Genomic DNA, 17,668 nt, shown 5'->3' with positions numbered 1-17,668 from the left:
GTCAGGCTTTTGGCAAAAATGTGTTTGCGTTTTTAGTGTCAGGCGGCGCTTTGCTGCTAAAGCCATTTGAGGCATCATTATTCTTCGCCTTGCTATAAGGGGAAAGTCTCTGTTCGTGCCAAGCACGCGTACAGTATACTGTATCCCTCATAAAGTACAATTCCTTTAAAGTCTAATTTTTCAGAGTGGAGTTGCCTCCTTATTTCCTGATTCGTTAGGCTCCATTTTAACTTGGCACCGAACCGCAGAATCGCGTTCTTGTCTGGGGATGTTTTCAGCAAATGATCTGAAATTCACACTGAACTGAGACAATAAGAGTTAATCAGCCAGCGATGATTGCCTGCCACCGACAAACATTTGAACAGCAGGTAGAAAAGCAAACGCGCCTGTGAGGAGCCCGTCGCTGCCTTGTCAGTGGGAGCCATCGCGGTTTACACGTAGTTCATCTCACTGATAAGTAAATCAGCCTCACGGGAGCACGTTTGGAGCCTGGCAGCGTGATGGCACGGCGCCGGGTTCGATTCCTCATCGGCGAGACCGCTCCGCGACCGGAGGAACCCGACCTGGACGCGCGCGTCAGCAGCTTGTCACAATTATCCCAGGGCTCCATTTACTTCACCTGAGTGGGAGTCACCGCCTCCCGCAGAGCTGTGCCTCCTCGTCTGACCAGAGTCACAGGAAGCGAAGACGGCAAAACCCTTATCAGCCATCAGCACCAGCCCATGACACGGAAGACAAGCAGGCATGCGTCTGGCAGGCAGATCAGCCTGAGCTTAAGTGGCTCCTCTGCCACTTCACTGTTGCTGATAGTAAAGCCATTTGGCGAGCAGACATGACTCAGCTGCCTGTAGGAGGGCCGGCTGCAGGCACCCAGCAAACTCGCTGGCTTTTTGCATTCTTTGCACAAATGTTTCGCGAACACTTTGTCTTATACTGTGCTTTAGTTTCTCCTTCCCCTACAGATCCGCATTTCAGCGGTTGGCGTTCTGTGGAAACCTCCACAAATGGCTTCAGCTGAAGGACGCGGCTGAAGGAGAGAAGGCTCAAAACACAACGTGACAGAGTTTCATTCAGTGCGTTCACAATGTCCACGGAGGGGATACGCTCACAAAGCACCACGATACTACAGCAGCAGTACAGTAAATGTGATATGAAGTGAACATTTAAATAGAAGGTGTGAAGGTAACTTCATGATTCTCAACAGGAATGCGGTTTTCTACATTAAATCAAATCATATCAAATACAAAAGTGAGACTTTCAAATTCCTGAATGAAGCTTCCAGTAAACTGGGGATATTTGTGTTTCAAAGGAGACTTTTCAAACTCTTCTGAATAGTCTGAAATGTGCGAGGGGTCACCTCTGCCTCTATTTGCCAATTCATAGCTTATACCCATGTAGTGCAGAGAAAGCCTTAACCCCAATGTCACCAATTGACTCAAAGAGTGTTTTTTTTTTTATTGATTTAAATGAGTGCGTGTGTGTGAGAGAGTCTGCACACGCATGCTTAGATCAAGAAGGAGCCCGGTGTCACATCTGCAGAGGCTGTTTGTAACATGCGTGAAGTCCTTTATGCCACAAGCATAAAAGTCCTGGTTTAAAGGCAGTACAGTCCAGAGTAGGTTTCTGGTTCTGGGCCTCTGTCCAGCCAAGTACATGTCATTTTAATTTCCCCTTAAAATCAACCATTGGCTACCAATCAATAGAATTTGCCGTTTTCATGGGAGCGGCAACAATTTCCTTTGAGGATGCAATTGAGGCATTTCAGAAAATCACCGCTCTGTTTGCTTAACAATTTGTGGCCAGCCTCTGTTTATACGCACTCGTGTGAGCGCGGCAGCCGTTTGCTACCGCGATCGGCCTGCACCAGCCCGAGGAGTGGGCCCGAGCTGAGGAATGGAGCGCAGACAACAATGAAGCCCGGAGAAGCCCATTAAAGACAAATGTAGCAGTCCAGTGAGTCGGCGCCTGCAACGGCTGCAAATGAATGAAAACCGGTTCAAGGGAGAAAATAAAAAATGGGGGCTGCGTGATGCATTCGGGCGACCTCCTCCACCCCGGCGTCCCTGCTGGCTCCACTCAGCCACACTCCTGTTGTTCCTCTGACACCGCGGTGCCATCCCGCATCCTCAGTCAGCGAGGTAATTATGAGCAGAGCCCGGCGCTGGAGGGCCACCCTTGGACCCGCTCCACTGTGAGCCACGCCACCTCCGTGTCCGTCTTCAACAGGCTGGCGGAGCTTTAAGAATGGCCAGCGCCGCTGGTGTTGCAGAAACAATGGAGCTAGCAGAAAGTGAGCCAAAGTGCCACATCAGTAAATAATAAAGTAATGTTCTTCAGAGCAAAAACCCCAAACGGTGAAACTGGCCCCTGTGAGGCAGGATTTGTCATTCTGAGGTGTGCTGCATTGTGTTGGCAAGATAAATCACATATATTTTATGTTAATGTTTATTAAGAACTAGCAGCTGCTGCGTTGGGAAACCAAAATGTATGACATCAGGACGAGCCACATGTTTGCGCCCACAAATCTTCAAGCCCGCATTAACCTGATATATGCAGGTGGAAATGCTTATGTTATATTTTTATGCCACTTTCAGATAGACCATAATAAATTGCAGTAATATCATACTTGCACGCTACTGTTTAACTGCAGGTGCCATAAACTCGGCAGCTCCAGTTTACGGCATCTGTGTCACGCTGCGTTGACTTCATGTCACGACCTGTTTTATGCCACAGCCTCATTCAGTAGAGGCACCTGGTTTTGACATTCTTTATTTCAATTCAAGTCTTGATCTTTATTTTGATTTTATTCTAAATTCAGTTGCAGCTGATGGATATATGTGTCCAAAAATCTCATTGTTATATTCATGATGTTTTCAGGATATTGCAGTACTTCACCTGCCTAAAATGTTAGTTACATTAAGTGGAGCTGGATCGTTTTGCTTAAAGAGCTAGTTACATAGCTAATCTCGCTATGTAATAAATATAATCATTTTATTTGAGGACCAATCAGCCATTATGCTATTTAAACGTGTCTCAACATTAAACTAACCCATAACGACTGGACTGTTTACCTGTTTCAGCCTTAATTGAAGACACCGCCCATTCATTCTTGTCCCCACAGAACTGAGGCGCTCCAACGTCCTGCTACCCACGAGGAGCTCGGATCTGGGCCTGCGGATCTTAAACCAATATATAGCTTATTAATACAATTTATGTGCCGTATACGTCTTGGCGGGCCCGGGCTGCCTAATTATCCCACAGGCTGAGTGATATCGGTGCGCTTTATTAATGTTCCACCGTATTGCCAGGGACAACCAATAAATACGGCGCTGGGGATCCCACCAAATTAAATAGGAATATTTCGGCCTTTTAATGAAGGACTGTCAATGTGCACCACATATACCCCCTATTTAAATATGCACATGATTCCTCAATGGCATATTATTCAAAGCATGCGTAAGTGATGGTGGCTGAATTGCCTTCCAGAACCAAACGGCCGCCTGGAGCTGGCTTTGGCTCTTTTTTCGTGAGAATAACAACATCATATACAGATTAGACTCACGGCGTGGTCTTTATCGTGATCACAGCGTTGGCTAGGTGGACTTAATGAGCGCCCCGGGGCTCTGGAATGACTCAACTGTCTGTTTCAGGGTGCCTAGTCCCATTGGAGTTAGTGGCAGGAGTTTACGTTATGGACTCGGCCATTTACAGCGATGGGTCCGGACATCAGCGCTGCAGCCTTGGTTTCCCTCACCTTTCAATGGAACATAATGGAAAATCAAACATCATTATTGGTACATTGAGCCATAAAAGACAAATGTGTGTGTTACTGCTCACACTCTGTTTTCCTCAGTGTTTTATGTGCTCCCTTAGGAGATGTTCAGGTCTGTTGCAGATGGGCCATAAATCCACAACCTTTTTTTTTTTTTTTTTCTCGCAAAGGGAAGTTGGTGTCTGAGTGAAGATTGGCCGTGGCTCAGAGGTGGATAGAGACCTATATGACAGGCCCCAGCGAGGACTGAATGGACAGCGGTGTCTGATAAATGGCTCGCCTCCATCTTAATCACAGAGCGCACACACCAAGTAAGACACCGACAAAGGCAAGTGTGACAGCTCAATATGCCACCGCTGACAGCAGCGTGTTTATGGTTTCTGGTGTATCACAGTTTGGGACTTTAGCATCTGGCCGAGCGTATTTGTCCACATTTAGTTGGGAACCTCGACTGAACTGGCTTTTTTAATTGCTCATACAAGGTGATAAAAAACCAACACCTTTTAATTATTCCTGTGTTGGACTAGTAAACCTTTACTAGAGCTGCAGAATAATCAAACTAATTATTTAACAAAACTTGTTTAATGTAATCATTTTTATTTTCTTAGTCGTTACTAGACTAGTTACAGTTTAGCAACATTTTTAAGGAATCAGTAACACGTCATGCTTGCTCTTGTCTGGAGTTAATAAATAAATCAAACGTATGCTGACATACGAAGACAAACTCGAAGCAAATGACTTCAACTGCCGGTAGTTGGAGTCAGACGTACACAAATCTGACATCCAATCAATAAAACAAGATGCAGGTAGAGCTACAGTACACTGATCTGCAACCAGCAAACACTCTCAAGAAACATTTCTTGAGCTGATCAAAGTTTACATATTCCCCAGCCCAAGGTTACACAAATTCACTATAATTGAAGTTATATTTAGAATTTGTAGTGATATATGACTCCAAACAGTCGATATAATGTTACGGGCGAGGGTCAAACCGGACTGAACAAGATTCTAAAACACGCTCCTTGAGCGGGGAGACAAACTACAATGATCTACAAACTGGACTGGAGGGAGGACCCAAACGCAACGACCCCGAGACAGGACTGACGAGAAATGGTTTAATAATAACCCAATTTAGAAAGGACAATACAAACTAAGGACGCTGCGTATGCAGGATAAACCAGAAAACAAAACATGCAAACTAACACCTAAAACTCAGATAAACTAAAAATCGCTGCAGAGCAGGAAACTAAATAACTATCCTAAACACAAAACATGCAAACAACAGTATCAAACGTAATCAGCAAACAAACACACAAACCTGGACAGGACACGATGGCACGGTAACAAGTGACGAGTAACAAGCCTGAGTAACACATAACGAGTAGTGAGTCACAAGTAACAAGTAACACATAACGAGTAACGAGTAACAAGTAATACACCAACAAAGACTGTGCACAAACTGAGACCTTAAATACCAGACAAGACAGGTGAACCCAATCAAACTAATACAGGAAACACAAGACAGGAAACAAGGACACAAGAGCAAAAGGGTGAAACCAGGCTGCCCCTGGTGGCGTGGAAGCCGAGTCACAACATATAATGGTTAAAGATGGAGGCATAGTTGCTCAGACCAATGGTTCCTGCTCACTCAGAACTTTGTGTCCACTCAGCGTCACTACTGCTGATTTATCACATGTATCTGTAAACCATCACAAGGGCGATATCACAGTCATCGATACAGAAACACTGGCTCAACGGTCAAAACCCAATAAAGATCTGTAGATTTATGGTTTAGATACGGTATTTAACGCATCAATCTTTTTATTTGCCTAAAATATCAAGAATCTGATTCATAACTATAAACTAACGCTCAGATGATTTTTGTTTTACATATGATTTATTGACTTTGCGGGAAATATAGCATAACATTTTACCCACTTCTACCATGAAATAGCACGCTTTCAAGAAAAGCTTATTTAGTATTTGGTGTGAAAGTCATGTGTTTTTCTGAGTCGTGTTTAGCACTAAAAGGCAAAATGTAATCCTAATAGTGAGAGAAAAGCCTTGTGTCAGTGGTAAAAGGTGACCCTAAACGCATCCCTCAGTGGCTGCACACTGGCGAGAGGAGAAGAAGCCAAATTGTCCTTCAGAGCCTGTTACTATTTGAGTAAGCTATTGCGATGCACGATACACAGTGAGCCTGGAGCATGGGTTGCATTTGCTGTACACTCCACTGCAAAATGAGACTAGTCAAGCCCTAATGTAACCAGCAAAAGCTGGATAAAAATCTATACAAACTTAATTATGAATCAATTTGAGTTTGTGTCAGACAGTCTGGTGCCAACAGAGTGGATTTTTTATTAACTTATGGTCTGGGAAGAATGAAACACTTTTCATTTGTGTACTTCAGTATGTTGCTTTATGATTCGGAGGAAGGGTGTTCACACTTTGTCTTGGAAGGACCCGCTCCCTCACGGTGGACCGGTGGAGCGGGACAGAGCCGCGTCCTGGACGCGACCAGCGAGCGACTCATTTTCAGCTAGCGCAACACAAGGTAGCTCAACAGCTGCTCGGGTAATTCACATAAAATCCCACCCACGCTGACTCATATTACCACGTAGCTGTTGACTTCTGATGAATTTTTACCGTGCACCCCACTGTCCTGCTCCAGCGTATCAAACTAGGTCACAGGCTTGAATATTCATGATTCTCTATGACAACTCCCTGCTATTCCATGTCAAGACCTATGTTAATTCTGAGATTTGCACATTTGAGCCTACTTGAAACTCTTTAACTTCACTAGATCAGGATTTGAGCACTCCTAGAGCCGCCTCAACAACTGTGGCCTCGCTGAAAAGACAACATTTGCTGCACAGGATTTGTGTGATACACCCGACTTCCAGCGCGCCGCGAGGACTCCGCCTGTTATTCGTAGACCGGACTGGACATATGGCTTTGGTTTTGGAGGGTCACTCGTGCTACAGCTGTGATAGCTCGAGATGTTATTGATTGGAACAAGCTACAGCCAGGTGGCCAATGGGATTTCCAGAGCATGCTGTTGTTTTGCACATAGATTGATTGTGCTCCCAGTCTCATGTGTCACCAGAGAAATGACAGTTGAGACTTGAATATTCTGCGAGGTAATGGTCAGTTAGACCCACAGCTCATTAGCATCACAACCCGCCCGTCAATCATTGTCCGTCATGCTGCTATCGTGCTATTGTATAGCGGTGTGTGCGCGCGTTTGCCACAAGGAGAGGCACTGACACGTGCACACGAACCCGCTCAAGTCCCATTGGTTCCATTAAAAGTTGCCCTACAGTAGTTTGTCCATTTCCGTCCCTAACTCATACACCTGCCACTTCCCTGGAAAACCTGCTCCGTCCCTTAAGGTCAGTAAAGCACTAAAGAATTGCCCGGCAGAAATGACAGCATTTTCCCCTGACGTGCATGCCTAGCCGAGATGACCTCTCATTAGTAGGAAAGTGGGTCATATAGGACGTAGTAATTATCAATTCTTGAGCGTGAATCGGAAGCTGTACATACTTCATCTTGGGAAATAAAACAGCCCTCTTGGTAGCCATTTACTACGCTGCTGCCAGAAGCAGCATCATTAATTGGAAATGTGCGGAATACTTGGCACGGTCCTTTTCTAACAAGTTGACTGAGAAGCGAAGGCGTTCGCAGCCAAACTGTGGGTGCGTGCGGCACAGAAACAGTAGGGAGGAAAGCAAATGTGATGGGAATGTGCCACGCTAGACACAGAAGAGGGAAGGTAGTCAGGATGAGCAGAGCTCCACGTACAGCACGAGTGGCGGGAAGCGGACCGTGATGTCGCCCGCCGCGTCCGCCCTAATCTGTCGCTCTGCAAATTACGACCGGGCCGTCGGCGCGCGTCGAAGGCGGCCGTCCGGCGAGATCGGGGTGCCCGTTTCCCAGCGCGCCCCGGGGAGCCCGATCAGCCCCGCTGTAGCAGACGAGAACAAAAGGAGCGGAGAGAGGCAAGAATTCCACTGAGCCACAACAAAGAACACAGTCAACCCCCCCCCCACTCCTCCTCCCACTCGCATCCACTCTCATCACATCGTCCGCGGCAGACGCTCAACCTGCTCGTTCGCAGCGTAGCTCGATTCTCATCTCACCTTGGGAGAGAGAGACGCCGAGGCGTATTGATCACGGCCGGCTCCCAGCTGTCGTTAACATACTTGTATTAATCAGAACTTTTCTCCTTCTCTTTCTTACTTACTAGCGTTAGGTGCCCGTCCCCCCCTCCAAACCCCTCCACCCCACTTTACTTCTGCCCAGTGTGACATAGATGCTGCCCCTCCTCGCCTCCACCTGCCAAATCCAACATTTAAAGATTTATCTCTTAAATGAGAACCTGTGGTAAACAGGCTAATCTGTTTGGCAGCACTCACGGTCATGGCTGAATAAAACATTTGACAACGTTAAGCTCCCCAATCTTCCTATCTCTCTCTGGCAAAAGGACTCTCTCTCTCGCTCTCTGTCTCTCCCTCCGCCTCCCTTCAGGGCTCCTTCATTGTTAATCCTACCAATCGCATTCTTCTAGCTTCTTGCCGTGCTGCAGGGGTGTGGCCGGACTTTTTGTCTCGTCTGACAGAGAGTTCATTATGTGATTGGCGAGGAGCTAATGCAATAACGCTCATCACGTGCCGCTGCCGGGGCCAAGTCCAGCCGTTCTTGCAGTGCTCTGCTCTTCGTCCTCCCCTCCTCTCCCTCCTGTCTGGTGAAGGCAGCCTGCCACCGCTCCTGTGGTGACAGGTTCCCTCTGAGGTATTTAACCACTTGTCTTGCAAAACCCCTTTTAATTGAAATTACCCACTGGCTGATAAGCTTCTGGAGCCTTATCAGGGAGGAGATATAGTGGCTGGAAGGTTTTGCTCTTCTTGCTCCGTTTCTAATAGTCTTTCTCCCTTTCTCCTCCAGCCTGGGTCTTTTTTTTCCCAACTGGACCATCTTTTATTCCGGTGTATTTCTATCTGCTGCCCACTTGGATTTTTTTTCCTTGCTCCTTCATTTCCTCCCGGTTTGAGAGTTGCCCAGTCAAGCATCGTGTCCTGTCTCTTTGGTGATTCACGTGCTCTTGTTGCAGCCTTGTGGCGTGCAGTAAACGATGTGATCCAGTGAGCCCTTCCGTTTTATCTGACACACACAGACCTATGAACCACTGCGATACACCTCCCCTGTTGTGAGCTGTCAGGACTCACTGGTTACCCCAGTTAATGCCGCGCTAGCCGGTGCCACTAGCCGCGGCGCGCTTTCCAGTCTAATAGCGTGGCGCCGGCTCTCATCAGTCACCACATAAACTGCTAATTTATCATTCGGCTGGTTCAGGCACATTACACACAAGTGCAATGTGTCATAATTAGGCCGGTAACAATCTGTTATTTAAATTCTGTCTCAGTCAAAACTTGACAACCAGCCTCCCACACGCGCACTGTGAGGCATCAGCGGCAGCAGCAGTGATATTAGTCGGCTTTTTAAAGCGATGACGACATCGTTCTGGCCCTAAACACCTCATCCTGTTTTCCCCAGGTGATTTCAGCCTGGCCCGGAGCTATCTCCACAGCGATCTCCTTCCACCAGGTACAGTGAAGCATGCGGGCTTCTTTTATGCGCCACTGAAAGTAGAACGATGTTATCAAGTCAAAGACTTCTGCAGTGCATCGCTTTGCCAATAGAAATACACATTAGCTCCGTTCAATATCCCCTCCTTCCAGCAGCAGCACAGCGCACTGTACTTGTGAATGAGCTCCAACTCAGCTGGCTAAATTCAATATGAACATGCAATCAGCATAAAGCGAGGTAAACAAGCTCAAATGCAGTCTTACTTTTGCAAGGGAGACGCGGACGCCGGCTCAGTAGGAGGACGCAGCTGCAAATATTGCTTTTATCTTTAACACAACACATCGCGGCCGCCTGAAAAGTGGACTCGGCTTGATATTCAACCGCGTCTCCCGCGCCGGAGTAAATAAACTTAGCCTGCACCCTGTTGAATGTAATTTAGGAATTTGATGAGCACTTAGGATGCTGAAACCCCATCACTCCTCAGGTCACGACGCAAATGAGTAATCCAGTGGTCATTTATAATCAAGAGGCTGTTTTTATCACAACTCTTAGTATGAACAAATCAATGTGACACCAGCGTTACATCTGAATTATTCATCAGCGGTTATTAGGCCCTTTCATTTACATGTACTAATTGGAATGACTGCTTGCACACTCGCCTGTATGATAATAGTTATGCTTAAGCTGTCGAGTGCATATAATGGACAATAGATCTGATACTTTGTCTTTTCTATGTATGTTCTTGACTGTTTGATTGCTGGGGTGATTTGTCAAAGGAGGCTATGGCTCATTAGCACTCAGCTTATACGCCGCTGACGCCATCATCGCGTCTAGATTTGTTTTTCTCCGATATTTCAAAAATGTAGTGTAGGAGTCGAGGAGCTTTTTACTAAACCTTCCTGTTTGCCCAACATTAGGACATGCCTGTAGAAAGAAGCCAACTGCCATCTGGGTAATAGAAATGTATTAACCGATCATGTAACTGAAAGTTATCCGAGCATTTTGCCTGGAAACGACACAACTTAAAGGTCTGAGCAGTGGAAGAGTCCACCGACGAAAGCGGAGCTGGGAGCAGGAAGTGGCTGCGGACGGAGTGGAGTGTGGACGAGTGCCAGTGTCCAGACGGGCATGACCTGTGCAACACCACGCGGAGGTGGAAGAGCCCTCTGGAGCCACCTGAGCTCAGCTCCGTCTGAAACAGGAGCGCCTCGTTGACAAGCCGTCACTCAGAGACTCCAGCAAACCACCCTCCTCCCTGGACCCGACCCCTGACCAACCACCCCCCACCCCCGCACACAGACACACGCCCATCCAACCCTGCACCCCACACGTATGTCAGCGCTGTCATTAGGGTAATTGCTGATTATATACACAATTGTCTGACCCGCGTCCACCGGCCGTACATCAATCTACAACAAGGTTTTCCCTCCAGTGATTAGTCTGAATTTGAGATCCTTCAGGATGCTGACTCCTTATCCCTCAGACCGTGTCGCCCGGCAAGAAGTGGGAGAAATTCCCATTGTTATGGGAGATGGAATTTGTTTTACCAGGACATGTTTTAATGCAAAATTTACACTGGTCTCTCTCCGCTGCAGGCTGTGGACGTGTGCGAGATATGACTGGTCAGACATCTCCGGCAGATGAAAACTCATGGCAAATGCTTTCGCTTTGAGGCCCGCTGATGGATAAGTGGACAGTGTGTCACGGACAGGTAGCTGTGAAAAATTGCCCTTGTTATGCCTGTAGACAGTGAAGGTGTCTGTGGAATTCAGAGCGGAGCGTGTCCTTGTGGGCTTTTTTTGACAGTCTGCCCTTAGTGGAGGAAACAATAGTATATATTATGCTTGTTGTTTTTTTTTGGGGGGTCTATCATGGTCTGCAGTCTCCGCTCTGAAATTCTCCGAGAATAGCCTCCTGGTTTTGGGCTTGCGCGTGTGACCTCTGAGGCTTTTTTACCACTCGGCCAGCTAGCGAGAGGAACCCGACGCCCGTGGAGCCGCGGCAGCTGCTTTCACTTCTCAGATAAGTTTGATCTGCGAATTGTAAGGCAGACACAGTCGCGCTTAATGAATATTTCATTTTTTATTTGGGGGACTAAAATTCGCTCTTCTTGTTAAAAATGCATGATTTCATAACAGCTCGGCGATAACAATGTTAACCCACTCAAACAAAGGTTCGCCTTCGCAATTACACAAATCAGGAGCCGCATCTAAGGGGAGGGCAGGCGCATCCAGCCTGTGTTAATTTCCTTCCCGTGATTTCAGGTGATCTCACCGAGGCGCCTTCAAACGTGGAATTTATGGCTGTTTGAGCAGAAAATTGTTCCTATTACATACTGTGTGCTTGGCTTTGTGGCGAGGGTGAAATCTGCTACGAGTGGCTCGGGCAGAGGGATGGAGACGGCGCTTGAGGTGAGCGGTCCTCCATCAGTACCAGGTGATGAGTTTATGCGTCCTCACTCCCCGGAGGCCATGACCTCGCACCCGCCCCCTTACACTCTCATTCATTTTACTTTCATAAGCGCCAGTAATGACTTTGTTGCGATGAAAGGGAGATAGAGGAAGCTCAAACACTTGTTGGGCAGAAGTGGAATCTCTTCCTCCAGTAGCAATTGGTTGCACTTGTGGAAAATGCTGCGAGGGGGATATATAGCTATTACCAAGGTCACGCAGGACGGGAGCAACGATAATTTTCACCTTCTCATCTACACACTGCTCTACGCTTTCGACACCCGAGCAGAGTGACACATGCCTAAACGGACACGTGCACGTGTACGGGCCGATAGCGCACACGGGCCGATGGACCGATGGCTCTGTGCATTGTAGTACGCTTGGGAGCCTGTACGGGGATTAGCAGCTCATTTCAGTGGCTGCACAGTTGGCCTTGACAGTCTCCCGGAGGAGGGAGACAGCTGTGCATGGGGTGCCGTTGAGAAAGTAGGGTGTGTGTGTGTGTGTGTGTGTGTGTGTGTGTGTGTGTGTGTGTGTGTGTGTGTGTGTGTGTGTGTGTGTGTGTGTGTGTGTGTGTGTGTGTGTGTGTGTGTGTGTGCGTGCGTGCGTGCGTGCATGTGCGGAGCAGGAGGAGGGCACAGCGTATGCTTATCTGACACCGAGGGGCAAATTTGAGATGGTCCAATACCAGCTTAACCAATACACACCACTGCACTTAACTGGGACGGGACCAGGCAGCTGACTCCCAGCTCTCAGGAGGGGCCTTATCATGCTCCTCCTCGCTTTAAACAAACTACAAGTTTGTGAGGATTTAGAACGGCTTCGACACCAGGACGTGATGAAGCATGAAGTCATGTGTCAGAGAGGATTTGTAATGATTAAAAAAAAGACCCTCAGAGATCCAACTTCATTTTGTAGTAGGTCTCAGCTAATTCAAAAAGATAAACACAAACACGGCACCCAGGGAGCAGCAGGCCCCAGCTTTGTTGTGATAATTATATGTGTAACATCCAACTTTTATTACATTTTGCCCCGAACAAACCGGCGGTGATGGGATCCAGGTGCGCATTGTTGTGGAAATGCAGGAGGTCTTGAGTGACGAGGGGCCGCGTGAAGATGTGCAGACGCGATCTGCTTGGGAAAGAAGTGGGAGGTCTCTGTAGACGCTGCAACACAAATAAATATTAGAGCGGAGCTCGGCTCCTCTGTCATCTGGAGACTCTTAAGTCAAGTGACAAGGTGTGAATTTTTTGATTTGATGGCCTGCACTCACACCCGGACGCATGCTGGTGTTGCTTTGTTTTGACCGTTTGCATTAAACGTCCTCGTTTTCTGAAGCCATGCACAGCTGTGCACCGCTGCAGCCAGCGGAATTAAGGCTCAGCGTGCATGGATGAGGTAGTCTTGGGTGTCAGTCGCGCGAGTGCCGGATCGGAGTGACTTTGTTGATACAGGTTAAGATTTCATGGCTGCTGGTGGGCCGGCTCCTGGAATCCTAAAACATCAGCTGTCAGCTCCAAAGCAAACACCGCCGGCTCTGGGACGGAAAGGAAGGAGGAAACAGCCAACGAGTCCAGAGTTTGGCGCTCAGAGAAAACCTCTAGCAGAGTAATAGTCGCGACATAAAACCGGGGCCGCTCCTCTGCTTATTTCGCCGGCGCATCGGGAGTTTTACAAAAGTGAACAACAAAAGAAAGGGATCCTCACTGACCGATGTCACTGATTGTAATTTCCCACACAAAGGAACCTTTTACTGTGTCGCATCCTTTCTATTATGTTGGGCACCGTGAACTGTTGTGGCATTTACATGAGAAATGGGACTGGTGGAGCCGGGCTCCGTCTCACAGCTAGCTGTCTCTCTAATCCAATCTAGGGCAGTGGTGCTGGCATTGCAGTACCAAAGCTACAGCAGCAGGGGAGCGCTTTGTGAGCGGAGGAAGACTCTTATAATTTGGAGACCCCAAAGCGTGGAGAGGTCAGCGGCTTTGCTTTTCGGGCTTCCTCTCGCTGTGTCGACATGACAAGTGGGACTGAGCGCGATTGTGAATTCAGCAGGAAGGTTAGCGATAAGTCACGGGCGATATTCAGATGGGAGTCCTGCACAAAAAGTACAGTAGGCTCCATTTGAAAAGCAATGGGATTTTCTGCTGTGCTGAAACACACTAAAACAAAGAACATTAGGATTTGTTGGACAAGTGAAAGCCTTAAAAAAAGACACAAACACCTATAAATATTTACTAAGTCCTTAGAGACGAAGTTAAGACACAATTGCTTTTCAGCACACCTCCGTCCATTGTGGTCCCCTCCTCCCTGCAGCACATCTTCCACTGCGCTTTCAATGCTCGGCAGCCGGAGAGTCTCGAGAAGCGCCCGGGCCTCATTGTTCCAGACACAACAGCTGTGACTTAATGAGTCTATTCCAAAGTGCTCACCCTTTGGCCAAGTCTGAGCTGCTTCCACCGCTGCGTCCTTATTGACCACATGACCATTGTCGCCGGGGTATTCACTGGGTCTTAATGGTAAGACACACAAGAATGCAGCGGTGCCTGAGCCTTTGGCACCTCGGAGCAATGGTGGGAAAGCTCCTGAACCCAATTCCAACGGCTTATGTTTACCATGACAAACCAGTGACCTGTGGGTTCACTCTGGTCATTTGGAGAGAACCCCGCACGCGGGTCCAGACATATTCACTCATCGTCTGTCTCTCGCTGCAGCTCCATTTTATCAGCCTCACTGTGTCTTTCTGGGCCCACAAGGACATTCATAAAAGAAAAACTACCAAGCCACTAGTATCACATTTAAAAACAAGTTTGTTACCTTCTTTTCAAGAACTACAGCAATAGTGTCTGAAATGGAAAACTCAGTGTCCTCCTGCAACATGGACAAAATAACAAGCATAACAAAGATTTTTTTTTTCTTCTGTCAACAGCATAATATCATTACCAGGAAGATGCACTAGTTTCTCACAGTGAAGCTGGCTCGCCTGTGATCTTCGCAGCTACAGTTTGTGTAAAGCCGAAAAGGAGCGAGACACGATGTAGTACAAACTTGCAGCCCAGCGAGGGAAGTTAAGATGTTGCCATAGCAATTGAGATGAAATGCACAAGTAGCTGTTCAATTAAATACGGCCTGTTTTGTAGAGGAGGGTGGCGACAATAGACGGCTATAATATGAAGTCCATCATTAGACGCTTCTTGTGGAACCATGCGAGTAAATTCATTTCGCCTCCAAAGGGGGCGTTTTTAAAACACGTTGTGAACAGATTAATTATTCTACAAAGACGTGGCAAGCTCACCTCGTGAGCGAGTTGAGAAATGGAGCCTTGTACCACCACAAAGCATACTTACAGTCTTCCCTTCCACTTAATCTGAATTATCCGCATTTTACAAGGCTAATCGTATTGAGTCTTTGCTATCCGTTCATCCTTGAGGAGGGAAGGAGCTTCTGTCATCCCAAAGCGTATGCACGCAAAGTGCTGCGCTTCTTTATTAAGGACTATACAAACACGAGCGTATTAAGAGCCGGGAGCCAAGATGAGGCTGAAGAGCTGGGAGTAACACACCCTTAACCCCACAAATGTCACAGCGTGGAGCTGTCAGCCGACTCAGGTGTCATTATCACGGCAGGTTTGAGTTCTTACTGAAGGCTGACAGCTTTATAATTTGACTCACTTGTGCTGTGAAGTAATTAAAAAGGAGGGTATAGCATTGGGAATACAGATATGAAAAGTTGACACCTGAATCTGTATTTTTTGTTGGATTCTATACAAGGTGCCGCCGCATTCTGCTGAAGTGACCTAGGTTCCATTCACACTCAATGAATACCGGCTGAAGTAAATTCCTCTAATTTAGCAGCATCTCTAATCACGCTGTATTTACAGAATAAGACGTTAGCCATGACACGTGTGACACCCACAACAATCCTCCTGCTTAAAAGCATTCCTAATGTCCTCTTCAAAGACATTTGACTTGCTTTTATCAATCCGGTGTCGTGTCCTTATTATGGAGGATCATCCTGTGAATTGAATGCCGGTCACGTGCGTTCGTGCGGGCTCTGAATTATCCGGGGCAAAAGCTGCGTGTTTGACTCCGGACGTGGACCTCAGCGGGGGAATAAAAGGCTTGTTGCGAAGCAGATGGGCCGATTCGCGGTAACCTCCCCTCCGCCGCGTCTTCCCCTCATCTCCAGGACGCGCCGTGCAAAGTGAATGACATGATATTAAAACACTTCCTCATCAAGATTGAGAGGCCTACGTTCGTTTTTTGCCTGCGAGCAGTCAATTATTTGACAAGTACACATAATGAACAATGCAAGACTAGTCGAAATTTAATCAAAAGGCAGAGACAGAAGCCCAGTGCAGATGGGAAATGATTAACACAGTTAATCAAACATCCCAGTGTTAGGTTAAACATGGCAAGCCTATCCCATCATCTGAAATATGGATGGGTTCCATTGCATATTTCCATTTCTCCATTTCCTCTCGCCTGTGGAGCATTTATTGCATTTATTATGTTGACCTCTATTAATTCTGCTACTTTCATAAAGGTATTTATGTTAGTTCTGACACCTCTGACTAATTTCCTCTCCTCAGTGAACCCTAATCCAGACAAATTTGATTTCGCTAGCACGCGAGAAATTGTGGAGTTCAGTCTAATCCGAGTGGTATTTATGTAAAGGTTATTTGGTTTTGCTTCTCAGAAGGTTGCTATCGAGAAAATTTGTGAGGAAAATAAAAACACCCACACAGAATTGAAAGAAGCCAGGCTCTCTTTGGAGAAAAAGCAAAGCCTGGAGCAGGTCAAAGCATAATACGTAGGTGAGAAACCACACAGACACAGAGAATTTTATATTTAATTCATAGCTTTTCTTTTGCATCAGATTGACAGAAACTCGTAACAAAGGAGGGTCAACTTTGTCTGATGACCTCCACAAGTGTTGTTTCTTCACGCTGTGAAAGCGATACAGTATATACTCATGTTCCGGCTCTTTAATACAAATTACCTGAATATTTCATACATTTGTCTGTGTTGTGATTAAAGAACAGGACTCAGTGTACCCAGTGTACCCAGTGTAGGGCGTCTCCTGCCCGCCCACCTCTTCCTCAGAGTCACCACCTGTTGGTTTAACACTGGTGGATCAGCGAGGACAGTCTGACTGCTCTGTGGCCACGCAGCCACCGCATTCAAGCCAGAATGCTAATGTCGTGGTTGATCTGTCGCTGCATCACGAGCGTCGCTACCTTGTTGAAACCTGCTTCACTTGTGCTGCACCTTTGCTACTTTTACCTGTAAAAATTCCAGCAAACCTCTATTCCCATTGATTGGAGATTAAACTAATATGCGATGGTAGGACTCGTTAATGAGGTGGTGTGGATTTGTTTTGTCACCGGTCTCAGGTGTGCAGTTGTGGAGCTCTTAAAGCCTCCAAATCTGCCTTTATTTTGCAAACTCAAGGAGAATCTGGAACGACAACTATTTTTCCTTTGCCACTTTACCACGCAACGACAATTAGCCATGATTACAAAGTATCTCTTGAGAAATTGGGACAGAACAATTTAGTTCATTGTCCTCAGAAATTAGAGTTGCCCTTCCTTTGCTCGTCTTTTTCCCCTATTGGATTCATCTGTTCTTCAGTGCACCAGGAAGAGCACAACACTAATCAAGCAAACTATTTGATTGGCTTGGAAAGATTTCATTCAGGCTAATTTGGCTTAATAAAGAGCTGTGTGGACTGTTTCGGATGGGTGCAATTTCAGACCTATTAGCGAGCGTGTGCTAAAGAATGTGCTCGTGGCATTGGCCGCCTTTTGCATACGACCTTGCGCATTTGCACACGGCATTTGGTTTCTGGGCCGCGC

General features: G+C 46.9%; 1 protein-coding gene across 2 annotated transcripts in view; it reads left to right on the top strand.

Annotated features, from left to right (window-relative positions):
- adgrl2a (adhesion G protein-coupled receptor L2a) overlaps positions 1 to 17,668 on the top strand; it is a 168,555-nt gene that overhangs the window by 66,042 nt on the left and 84,845 nt on the right. The window contains exons 4-5 of one of the 2 annotated variants that reach the window (XM_055507909.1): positions 3,651 to 3,794; positions 3,943 to 4,083. The gene's annotated coding sequence lies outside the window, so the exon portion shown is untranslated. Of the gene's footprint in view, positions 1 to 1,525; positions 3,795 to 3,942; positions 4,084 to 17,668 lie in introns of those variants that run through there. The other variant, XM_055507908.1, reaches the window with a different exon arrangement.

Source organism: Betta splendens, chromosome 4 (assembly GCF_900634795.4).
Source record: "Betta splendens chromosome 4, fBetSpl5.4, whole genome shotgun sequence".
Lineage (NCBI taxonomy): Eukaryota > Metazoa > Chordata > Actinopteri > Anabantiformes > Osphronemidae > Betta > Betta splendens.
Note: the sequence above shows the minus strand (reverse complement) of the source record. Positions and strands in the feature narration are given on the sequence as shown.